Here is a 12,562-nt window from a genome sequence, read left to right as displayed (position 1 = left end):
TTCAAAGCACGTATAAATGGAAGGCAAAACGCATAAATGGAGACGAAAATGCATAAAAGGTATCTAAAACACATAAATGGAAGAGAAAACGAAATAATGGAAGCCAAAATGTATAAATGATAACAAAAATGTATAAATGGAATTCAAAATGCATAAATGGAAGCCAAAAACGAAGGAATAAAAACCAAAATGCATAAATAAAACCAAAATGAAGAAATGGAAACCAAAATACATAAATGTGGAAGAAACAAAGATATGGAAGCCGAAACGAAGAAATGGAAGTCAAAATGAAGAAATGAAAGCCAAAACGCATAAATAGAAGCCAAAATACATAAATGAAAGCCAAAACACATAAATAGAGACCAAAATGCATAAATGGAATCTAAAACGCATAAATGGAAGGAAAAATGAAGAAATTGATCGTAAAATGGATAAATGGAATCCAACAAGCATAAGTGGAAGACAAAACGAAGATATGGAATCCAGAATTAAGAAATTGAAGCCAAAATGCATAAATGAATACCAAAACTCATAAATAGGGGCCAAAATGTATAAGTGGAGGCCAAAACGAACAAATGGGGACCAACTGTATAAATGGAGGCCAAAACGAATAAATGGAATAAAAAAAAGAAAAAATGGAAGCTAAAACGAAGAAATGGAAGCCAAAACAATGAAATAGAACCAGAACAATGAAATGAAGGCCAAAATACATACATGAAAGCCTAAATGCATAAATGGAAGTCACGATACATAAATAGAAGCCAAAATGCTTAAATGGAATACAAAACACATAAATGGAAGCAAAAACAAAGAAATGTAAGCCGAAATGAAAAAATGGAAATCAAAGTTATACGGACATTGGAGTATGATTGTATGAAGAATGCAAGTGTTGAGAGGAAGTATTAAAAATAAACAACACTTAATTTGATTTACCTTTTACTTTGTTTGAAACGGGATAGTAGTAGTAGTAGTAGAGACTATTTTGATTTCATATTTGAATTTGTAACTTAGGTAACAAGAAAGGATTATTATTTAAGGTCTTAGGCACGCTTGTGTACTCATTTGTCGTTTATCATTTTCGATAAAGCAATAAAATATAGTCACATTGTTCATGCAACTGTCGGTGGTTCGGTGTTGATCCTACTTGTGCCGCATAATTATTGACGGTCTAGACTATGGTTTTTAACTAAGAGAATAGAATGGAGAAGATGATATATGGTTGTCAAATACCATAAAGATTAATTCCCTTAAAGAGGATTAATGAAAATTATATTTGACCATAAACCCAAAAATAAAGAAAATTTTTTCTTGAAAAATGAAACAAGGAGGAGCATAGATAACCCCGAGGCAATATCTTTATCGTTAAACAACGGCTACATATATGAAGTTCAACTTTGTATACGTGTTATTTCCATCACGCAAGTTATTATTCGTGGCCCTCATAAAAGGTTATATATATTTGTCGACCGATTTCCATTGAGACAGGTAACATGTAAAAAATAGTGGCGGTCACTTACCCGGAGCCTAGTGGACAAAAGTAGACTAAAGCACTCAAGAATTTTTCTATTGAAATTGTAAGTCGTCAAATACAATGTTCTTAGTTTATGTTTTGTATAGAAACTATCAAGTATATACTATGATTGGGATTCCTAGTTGGGTCCAGATTAGAAAAGCATTTAGTAACTAAATTCTAATTTGAAACTGATACACTGTTAAAGTTGTTGGTCCCATTAAGGACATGACATGAATTGTTGAATACACCATGGATGTAGATTACATTAGAAATTGAATGCAAGACTACTCTGACAGTATGATGATCCTGCTTTTAGAAACAGATCCCGAGACACCAATGATAACTCAAGAATGTGGTCCCCAAAAAAAGCGGCTGATGGTAGGGCTTCTGCTAAGAGGGCAACATCCACCACACAAAACGAAGGTTCAAAAACAAAGTTAACTGAAAATCTCCAAAGTATAACTTATGTGTTTTTGAAGGATGGAGTTCTTTTTGTTAGAGGGAAGAAGGATGAACTAATCGGACGGTTGAGGTGAACACAACAAGCGACTCCAGAAATTGAGCACCACTACACCGTCCAATAGAGTAGTGGTGGATTGTAACCATGCCAACAAGAGTTGACATTTTAATTTTCTTTAAAGACGTTTTTGGCTAGAGAAAGATCATTTGAAGATGTAGGATCAATTTTGAACTTAAGCAAGCATGCTAAAGAAAAAATCAATAGAAATTTATATTTGACGAAAAAATCTAAATAACCTTTTGTTAATAAATGAAATAGTGAGAGGCATAGATAATCCAAAGAAAGAAAAATTCTAGAAACCTATTGTTTGTTTGTTATGTGTACATGATATAATGCTGTGTTTGAATGAAATGTTTATGCATGCTTCAGATATTAAAAAAGACATCAGAAAGAATCATGGAGGCCAAATCAACCACGATTCGCCTTACTGCCTTCACCCGTCGACTATCCAAGACAAGTCCACGTAAAAGAGCTGTAGGTCCCGAAACTGGATCCGAGAACGACTTTGTTTTTGATAAACGCTCGAGACGGGTGCGGTATAAACAAACGATCGAACAAATATATAAAGATAATATTGAACGACTCCGTAACTGGTAACAAAAGAATCATAACATTAAACGAACCGATCCCACCCAAGGTGAGCTCCCCTTGGGTGGTTGTTTACACCATCAAACACACACATAAACATGGCTTACAACTCCTATTTATAGCAAAAAAAAAACATTCTAGAAGCATTTTCCCCCGTTGAAGCAAAACGCGTGTCCGAAGTTCTTATCTCATGTCCAATTTTCTCGCCCACTTTAATTATTAACTTGACCGTAAATATATAAAGGGTTTCGTACTTTGATATCGCAAGTCACATTTTTGGCCTTACAATCACCCCCCTTGACTAGTGATCTCAAAACATCGTCGAATCCGTGTCTCGCATTTTCGCAAATCAACCCGAACCGAAGCTTCTTCAATCATCCCCTCAAGGTATGATCCACCTAATTCATTCATGAAGACGTTCTCGCTTCTTTATCCATCTCGGATCTTAAGCAATATAGGTTCAGAAGAGCTTGACGAAATACCGCGGACAACGATCAAATGACAAAGCTTATTATTTCCATGAATGAAATTATTTAAGTAACTCACCCCTAATAAATAAGTATCCCAGATACTCGTATCCCACATTTTCAGGTTGAGAGCTTAAACAATTTAATTCCCTATTAAATCAAACTTGTTCAAAAATTATCACCTTAATAAATAAGCATCTCGGATGCTCGTAGTCCACGTTTTCAGGATCCAATTCTCGAACGCCTTGAAAATAACATAAAAATAATATGCTTTGCACACGGTCCAATAATGACGAAACCCGAACTAATGTGACTTACTTCAGTTTGTGTGACATTTGAGCCAAAACAAGGTACACCTCAGTACGTAATTACCGATTAAGCAAATAAACGCCTTTTGCGTAACAAACGAACGATTAACCGAACGGGTCGGGTTATGACCCAGATATCTCGGGGGCCATTTATAAGTGATATACGATCTATACAAGCTAAAATATTAGAAATATGGTCTTAGTTTGATAGCAAACAAGTTAAACGAAAACATGCTCGTTTAACCGCCCGCTATAGATTTAAACGCGAAAGATAGTTACAAACCAAGCATTGTATCATCCGTTAAGCCGAAAAAGACTTACCAAACACTTATTAGAAATGTTTTAAGCGATCCGTGAAAATATTTTTGATTTTTACAAACGTATAGTATGTTTTTATAATTTTACACAAAACTAGCCGAAAAACACTCGTTTTCGCGCTGTTTAACGCACCCGATAAGTTTTTCACGCAAAAAACCGAACCCGAATTAAATTTGGACCGGGCTTTTCGTGTTTGGGCTTGAGAAATCAGAAACTTGGGCCAAAATGGGCCCATGATGGTCCGATCGCAGCAGCAGCCCCCCCCCTTTTTATTCTTTCACATTTAAACTAGATACAAGATATTTTCAACATTATTTCTTGAAAATTCTGGACATAAACTTCTTCTCCAGCCAAAAACTCAAGAAACCCTAAGGTAAACAACTTAAATAAGCTACTTTTACACTTGTTTAAACTTGTTTAATACCATAAAAACATGTCTTGGTTACTAAAAATCATTCCTAACCGTGTAAAAATCCTAAAAATGGTCCATAAACATGTTTTGATCATACACATGGTAAGGAACCTGTTTTGATAGTTTTTTTTTGGCCATAAACACGGATTAAAGGGTTGACACGCGTTTTTACGGTTCAAAAGTTCGTTTTTGTACACTAGCCGAAACCCTAACTTAAGGGCTGTTATGTTGATGAAATATTGCTTGGTTTGTGATATAGGACTTGTACCTAGCATGCTTAGAAGCACAAGAACCTGAAAACTTGATTAAAAAGTCGGAAACGAGCCAAACCCGCCAATGTAATGCCAAAACACTCGCTTACGGGCTATTTAGGCTAAGGTTGTGATGTGCATAGTTTTAGGACTTGAAATTTTGCAGGGACATCAGGGACCATGTCAATGAGTCCCTGTTCAAATTTGGTAATTTTTCGACCATCCGAGAATATTTGGCGAATTTATTACCGAATTAGGACGTTTATTTGGGAAAAATAGCTAAAATACTTCAAAAATTATGAAATTTTTCTGAGAACTCATATTTGATGTATTTTGATCACATATGAATTTTGGGATCATTTGGAGAAGTTTAAAGGTGTTTTGTTTATTTGCGTTCGTGTGAATTTTTATAGCCGAATTTGGGCCGAAAAGAATATCGCACGAGCTTTTTACATTCTGAAATTGATACAGGTTGTTTTAGGACATGATTTGAGTATTCAGGAATTTTTGTGGAATTTTTGGAAATTGTTTGGGGTAAACGGACGATTTTCAGGCGAAATATAGCTGATAAAATGAATTTTTATAAATTAATAAATCAGTAAATAATTCCAGAAATATTTTTATAAAAATCTACATATTTTAATTGATAAGTGGCTAAATTTTCATAATTTAATGATTAACGGTTAATTAATTATGCTAATTTGAATATTACATAAATTCAGTTTTTATAACAACCGGCAAGTTCGCGTCTAACGAACCTGCGGGAATATCAAAACACCAAGAGTGATCAAAAATCATATTTTTGGATTAATTAAGTAAAAATGAACTTTTCTATGAGAAACCTGGACAATCCGTGTGGATTGTGCGCGTTTCTTCTCAAATCAAACTGTATAAACGGAAATGGGCCCCGTGGCTAATCCGGGACCCCAGTAAGTGATCTTTCTTTATAACTTAATCATTTTATTAGCCAATACATTTACCCAAGCTTATTTTCCCATAACTGTTTTCTGAACGCGTAAACGAACAACTTGGCCCAGCTGGGAAAACGGGAATCTGAGCCAAGTTCAGTTTTAAGTATTAGACATTGAACAACATCACAACCTAAGCCTATTGCCACTTTCTGGGCGTTCCAGCTACACCCAGATTAGTTATACAGCCCAGTTTAGTATTGAGATTATAATAATGTTAAAATATTAATATTATTATAATATTGATTATAGGAACTATTGATAGCGGACTGAACAAACCGCGAGTTGATACAGTACTGATTATCTACTAAACCGTGAGTTTCATGACCCCACTTTTAAACTGTTTTACGAACTTTTGGGGTGAAAAGCATGTTTGATTACATATACATACCTGAAACATGTACTGATGTGAATTATCTAAGTGCTAACACACGAAAGTCCCCACGATCACAGTGATTAACTTCGAGCCGGTGGCTTGTGAATAGTACTATTGGTTTGACAAACCCAAACGGAGCCGACACGGTTTGCCGAGACACCAAAACCGTTTGCACCTAACCATAATTTTTACGAACCAGCTATGTAGTGTTAGACATAGCTACCGGGGCATGTTGTGGGCGGAAAGGGGCCACAGTGGTTGATTGAGTGTGAGAAATGGAGGCACGCAGCACGAACAGTCCAGGCTTCACTGTAGCTTAGCATAATTACATCACATACATCATTTACATACATACATACTTATTTCATGATTACAAGTGTTGACTTGTGAACACTCATTACTGTTTTCTTAAAACTCGTGAAACTCACCAACTCTAGTAGTTGACCCGTTTTAAACTTCTTTTCAGGTGTACCTAAATCGGAGTAATTTGGTGATCTGTTACTTACCTGAAGTGTGTGGTCGATGCTATGTGAATAGAAGCAAGGGTGTTAGTAGTAAGAACGTTTAGTTAACGAACTAGTTTTGTTTGTATCGCCTAGACTGTAAAACAATGATAGAACGAAGAAATGTAATATATTGTAAATTAGTTTGTAATGTTTCTTTATAAACAATGTGTTGATATCAGAGGTGTCTGTTACATTCCCGTTTTACGCTTCCGCACTGTGCTAGTCGGGGTGTGACAGTTTGGTCAATCCGACAAAATAATTATTTCACCGCCCAAAATTATTTCGCATAATCGGCCCAAGTAACCTAGTCTAGCAGCCCACAACAATTGTTTATAGTCAGGCCCAAATAATGAACCCTTCTCAATATGCAGCCCAAAACAATTGCTAGCCCAATCAGATTTGATGAAAAGAATATACACTTAGCCTAACTTGACAAGCCCAAATCAAATCCAACAGCCCTTCTGGATTATTAACTAAAGCCCAAACAACAAATTTAAACTTTAACCCTAGCTTACCTCTCAATAGTTGAAACATATTAAGCCGCCACCATAAGCAGCCGACCCTAGGAACCCTCGCCGGAATTTCGTTTCCGGTGACCTTTGCCGCCGACTACCGATTCCGGTGACCCCCGCCACCACCACCAAACCATTATCATCTCCGAGTAAGTGAATGCCGTTGCACCACCGCCTCCACGTAACCACCATCTTACCGGATCCACAACTTCATGGCCTCCGCCGGAAAACCGATTATCGGTTACCGGCTGCCGGAAATCAGGTTCCAGCCACTTGGTTTCATCGAGCAAACAATGATTGCCGGTTTTCATTGCTGGTAATAGAGTACCAACCAACTTTTAACCACCGCCGGAAAATAGAAGCATCAATGGTGTGGTTTTTTAGTTGCCAGAAAAAATAGATATGGTCTACTCAGAACCGACAACACCAGTTCTAAACATTAAAATGTCACCGCCGCCGCCCCTGTTCATTTAGTGTTCCGATGCGTTTTCGGCTTCGCTTTTCCGATGAACCATCTCCGGCCAACTACAATCACCATCATAACCTCCTCCTTCTTCATCATTCCGCTGCCACACTTATCACATCTTCAATTTCGGACCAGAAACGAGCATCGATTTGATGCATAAGAACAGATTCGGCAAATACACACATTAATACCTTCATAGATCTTCACAAAACACTCTAAATGCGGCGGTATCTATGAAGCACTTTATTTCCCCAAATCTTCAAACTTTTATTTCCAAACTTCTAACTTTATTTCAAAACTTCAACGGAATTAACGTCTCGGTTCGGGTAATCGCGGAATTAGAACCCCAATATTAAGAACAAAGTTGAATCAGTTGATTCAAACCCGTTCTGATACCAATTGTTGGTCCTAACGCGGGTGTATCTAACAACGTTCTTGGATCAACCGAGCTTAGTGTTTGCGGTAATCACACTAAGCCACCTAAGAGGTCTCGGATCTTGAGATATTATTTCGGATTAGAAAGAGATAACTAAAAAGTGTTTATGTGTGTGTTAGAGAATTTTGGCAAAAGGTTATTTATCTTATGACATGCTCCCTATTTATAGAGGAGCATGCATGAGAAGTAGTTTATTTCCAAATGCTCAATGAGCTTGTTTACATCATTTTCCTTGGGCCATTTCCCTTGAACTACAAACATACAAAAATAAACACTAAAGCCTAAATTAATAAATATTCAATACAAAAGACTTAATTAATCATAAAAAGGCCTAACAAGAACCACTCACCAATGGCAATTACACAGATTGGTCTCTGTTAGTCCCATTTTGTTTTAGTCTTTTGTATTGTAATTATTGGTATTGGGCTTTAGTTGTTAGTATTGAATGTAATAGGCCCAAGAGAAATAATGTTGTAAAGCCCATTAGGCATTTGATGTGACTTACTTCTCATACATGCTTCCCTATAAATAGGAAGCAGACCATGAGAAGTAAAATTAGTTAGTGTATTGGTTGAAGTGGAAGTTGTTCATCTTTATAGAAAAAACCTTTTGAAAACCTCTCTCGGCTCTCTCTCTCTCTCGGCTCTCTCTCTCATTTTCTCTCAAACCATCCGAAAATAACATCTCAAGATCCGAGACCGCTTAGGTGGCTTAGTGTGATTTCCGCTAGCACTAAGCTCGGTTGATCCAAAACTATTGTTAGATCCACCCACGTTGGGACCTACAGTCTCAAGAGATAATAAATTTTCTCTAGGCCAAGAACAAGAGATTGGTTTCATTGATGGAACCAGATAAGGAAGGAAAAAACGCGTAAAGAATCTGTCACAAGAAGAAAAATCGGATATAGTGAGTTAGTAACCATGACAATTCTAAACTATCAGATACTATATGCATCATGAATTCCGGGAAAACTTTAGAGGGGCGCATAATGTTACCAAAAGTTAAAACATTAACCCAAAATATTAACAAAGCATGATGATTCGACATATCGCTAAGATGATACGTTTAAGTTGCAATTTACCTATCCATAATTTCACCAAAAGTTCATTAACCCAAAATATTTGAAAAAAATCTTATACAACCTCCAATAGTTGCACACAATCAAAAGTCAGAACCACGAATTAAACAGATCACAAGCCTAAGACATTGAATACATCCATGGGGCCATGACATAGCTAGCTATAAGACACAGATTTAGCAGCACCTTGCACACCATGCAACGACACTTGAGGGCAATCTTTCACAAGAAGTTGTCCAAGTTTGCACGAACCGATTAGTGGCTTGAACCCTTCATCAGTTACCTCTTTGCATCTTATAACTTCCAAAGTCTTGAGATGTTCTGAACAACAAAGAGCTTCCATTCCGGTATTATTAAAACAATAAACACCGTCAAGAAACAAGCTTTTTACCGGGCACATACGAACCAAACTTAAAATTCCATTTAAAGAAAACGAAGGCAATAAAGAAAACTCTCCACCTGCGAAAGATATTGATACTGACTCGAGCCGTGTGCAGTTTTGGGCCAATGACATTAAACTATCGTCCGTGAGTCTTACTCGGTTGTACCTTGAAAGCGAGGAATCTGAAGGGACTCTTATTGAAAAGGCACGTAGATTTTTCGAGTTTTGGGCTAGCCCGATGAGGTCACAATCTCGTGCTCCTACACACATGTCTAAATGAATTTTCTCTAAGTTTTTGCATTTGTTTAACATACAAGCTAGTCCTGTTCCCAGCCTGATGATGCAATTGGTTAGGCTAAGTTCCACCACGTTTTCACATGTGACCTTTTCATTTTTCCATTTCCAAGCCAGTATCGACTCAAAAAGCGAACTGGACGTGCAGTTCGGGTCAGGCTCAAACTGCAAACGTTTTACGTTTTGCCAAATGTCTGAGAGTAAAATGAAATGAGATTCATTGATACCCCTACAATTCCTGATGCAAAGATCATGAATCGTTTCTTGCCGTCGAAGATACTCAACCCAGCCAAAGTAGCCAATAATTTCACAACCAACGCTAATATTTTCACAACCAACAAGATGGAGTCTTTTTAAGTTTTTGCAGCCCGAAACAATGGAAAGCAATCCAGACTCCATAATTGCAGGGATCACGTTTAGTTTCAATGACGAAAGGTCGGCACATGAAGCTAAGGATTTAAGGCCTGCATCGGTTATAGAAGTGCAATGACTTAAGGTGAGGTCGGTTAAAAACGGGCAGACGTTGGGGAGTATGGAAAGGCCCGGATCTGCTAATTGTTTTCCTGATTCTGATGTCCACCCGGAATACGTAATTTCAATTTCATTTAAGTTTGGGAACCTGTGACATGAAGAAGTCAATGCTTCATTTGCAGGGTTTAAGCCACAGCCAACACGAAGGTGTTTTCTTTGTTCATTATCAATGTTATAGAACAGTTTACAAGCCGACGATATGGAATTTCGATCATTTGTTTTATCGATTCTGCTGAAGATCTCCCAAATGAGTTGATATGGGAGATTATCCATAAGGACCTTGTTTTCCTTGGAAGGAGACATTAATACCTGAAGTGATAAAGAAGAAAGTAATAAAAATCTACAAAGCATTTTACTCTATAAAAAATGGATTATAACAGTTCAGAATGCGTATCCTAACATTGTTGCAGATATCTTGGTTTAAAAAAGCGTGAGGACGGCGTATAAGAAAATGCGGGGCGTGAGGCAAGATCTATTATATCATGCTTAACTACCCAAATTCGACCACCCCAACAGAGTTTTATGCTTAAAATCGATTATGTGATCCATTTGTGATAACCCAAAACCCATTAAGTTTAATAAGTATAAGCAGGCAGGTTTATCCATAACCAAAATTCGACGACCCTGATCTCAAGCCTCAAGGCTCGTTTAATCCTTCTTTCCTAAATGAGACAACTTACCAAAAACAAATTTCTTCTCTTTTTGAGACACGATTAGAAAACTAGAGGAAAAACGATTTAAAAATACAAATTTCTTCTCCAGTCTGGCATACAAGGAAACACCTTAAGGTTAAGCGTTTGAGCAACATATGTATAATCTCGTCAACTCATGACTGGCGTGCACGTACTTGATCAGTCACGGGCAGCCCTTGTTTTACATTTAAATCGTAAATGCTTAATTAACCTACCATTTTAGGAACTTAGCACGTTATTCACATTTGGGCAGCGTGTATAACACATACTCAAGTCAAGTTAATCAACACAACTGATTGTTCGTTAACGGAAAATATATACTACACACGCACTCTCTAATCCTACTTCCATATCTATAACACAGTCTACTACGTACAAGACTTGAACATTTAAGAAAAAATAGTGGTTCAAGTGTTAATAGATTTAGGAGGAGAGATAAAGTAACTAGGATAAGCGATTACGCAACAATCTTAACGTATTAAAACAAAAGCAATGTCTATGTGGTTATCATAGTCGTATGCTTAAAACCGGTTATGTGATCCGTTTGTGACAACCAAAATTCAATCAAGTCCGTATCAAAAGTTACAGAAAACTTAAACCCTAACTAATAGTTTTGCATTCAACGAATATTCGACTTGGCAACATAACATAGGATACAGATAGATCTAAGTACGAAAAAGTGAATTAATTAATTATCTTATAACAAATATCAAATCGAAGCGAAACAAAATGAATTCATGTTATTCTGGTCGTTGAAACTTTAATTTGTTTGTTTTTCCCCAACTTCAGTACGTATAAGTATAAAGGCCAAACGGGCTGGGTCAGAGGCCCATTTAAATCACTTACCACTGTTGAACTTTAAAATACTATTGTGATTAACAGAATATTTGTGTTACCTCCTTCTTACGGATATTTTCTTTCTAATCAAGGGTGTTTTCCGGTTAATAGGTAAATTTTGTGATTTGTGTCCGAAATTTTTTATAGGTATTCAGCATGGTCATCCCAAGGTATTTCTTCAAAAAGTTACCGGTCACCACTGAATTTTTTTTTAATAATATTCCAGCGTTTGATTTTATATATATATAAAACCTCGTATTTTTATAAACAAATACTAGTTGAATACTAAAAGCTTTGTTTTTATAAAACTCATTGAAGGGGGCTATTAATTTGTAATAATGATACATTTGTTTAAACAACAACAACAAAAAAACGGGATTGTCATGGGTTAGGGTTTGAAACCATCTACCATTCATTCGGTTCAGAACTCAAATTCACTGTCTTACTGAGTCACTGGAGACCACCGGCCACCACTAAGCGCACACTGTCGTCCATTGTTGTCAACCACCATCCTGGAGACCACTAGCCACCACACATAGGACAACGCCTTCAACCTTGGAGACACCACACACGCCGCAACATCAAGTAACTGCACCCTTCCTCTCGCATTATCATAAATATTTTAGGTTTTTGTTGGTTAAAAATTAACTAGTTTTTATTATTATTATTATTTTTATTATAAGAACAATTATTTGTATGAATGAAAAAAAATTGAAACTTAGATATCATATTGTTTAAACCGACCCAAACCGGATCACCACCCGACCCGAACCAAAAAATTTTTAGGTTCGTGACTTCGGTCACCGCTGTGACTAAGCTCAATATTCGCCACTGTTTCTAATCTTATCTTAAATTTTAAATATATATAAACGAAGCCATACATTCTCCAAGTTACAAGATTGTTTTATTTGTAAACGGAGGCCTATTATGCATTTGGCCCGAATTCACGGGTATGGGTATCACCAAACCCAGATATCCCTTTAAGCGGTTATAACATCTCATTAAATTAAAAATTAATCTTACAAAATACTTGATATGAAAATCCTATAAAATAGGGATATGCTAAAAATTAGTATCCGATTTTTTTAAAGATTTTATTTATAATTA

General features: G+C 36.5%; 1 pseudogene; it reads right to left on the bottom strand.

The window, feature by feature from the left end:
* Positions 1–8,876: 8,876 nt before the first annotated feature.
* Positions 8,877–10,224, bottom strand: LOC143562342 (F-box/LRR-repeat protein 14 pseudogene; annotated as a pseudogene).
* Positions 10,225–12,562: the final 2,338 nt, after the last annotated feature.

This window comes from Bidens hawaiensis, unplaced genomic scaffold (assembly GCF_021521415.1).
Source record: "Bidens hawaiensis isolate Kalapana, Puna unplaced genomic scaffold, B.hawaiensis_p1.1 tig00020931_1, whole genome shotgun sequence".
Lineage (NCBI taxonomy): Eukaryota > Viridiplantae > Streptophyta > Magnoliopsida > Asterales > Asteraceae > Bidens > Bidens hawaiensis.
This window is presented reverse-complemented; position numbering and strand designations above follow the sequence as displayed.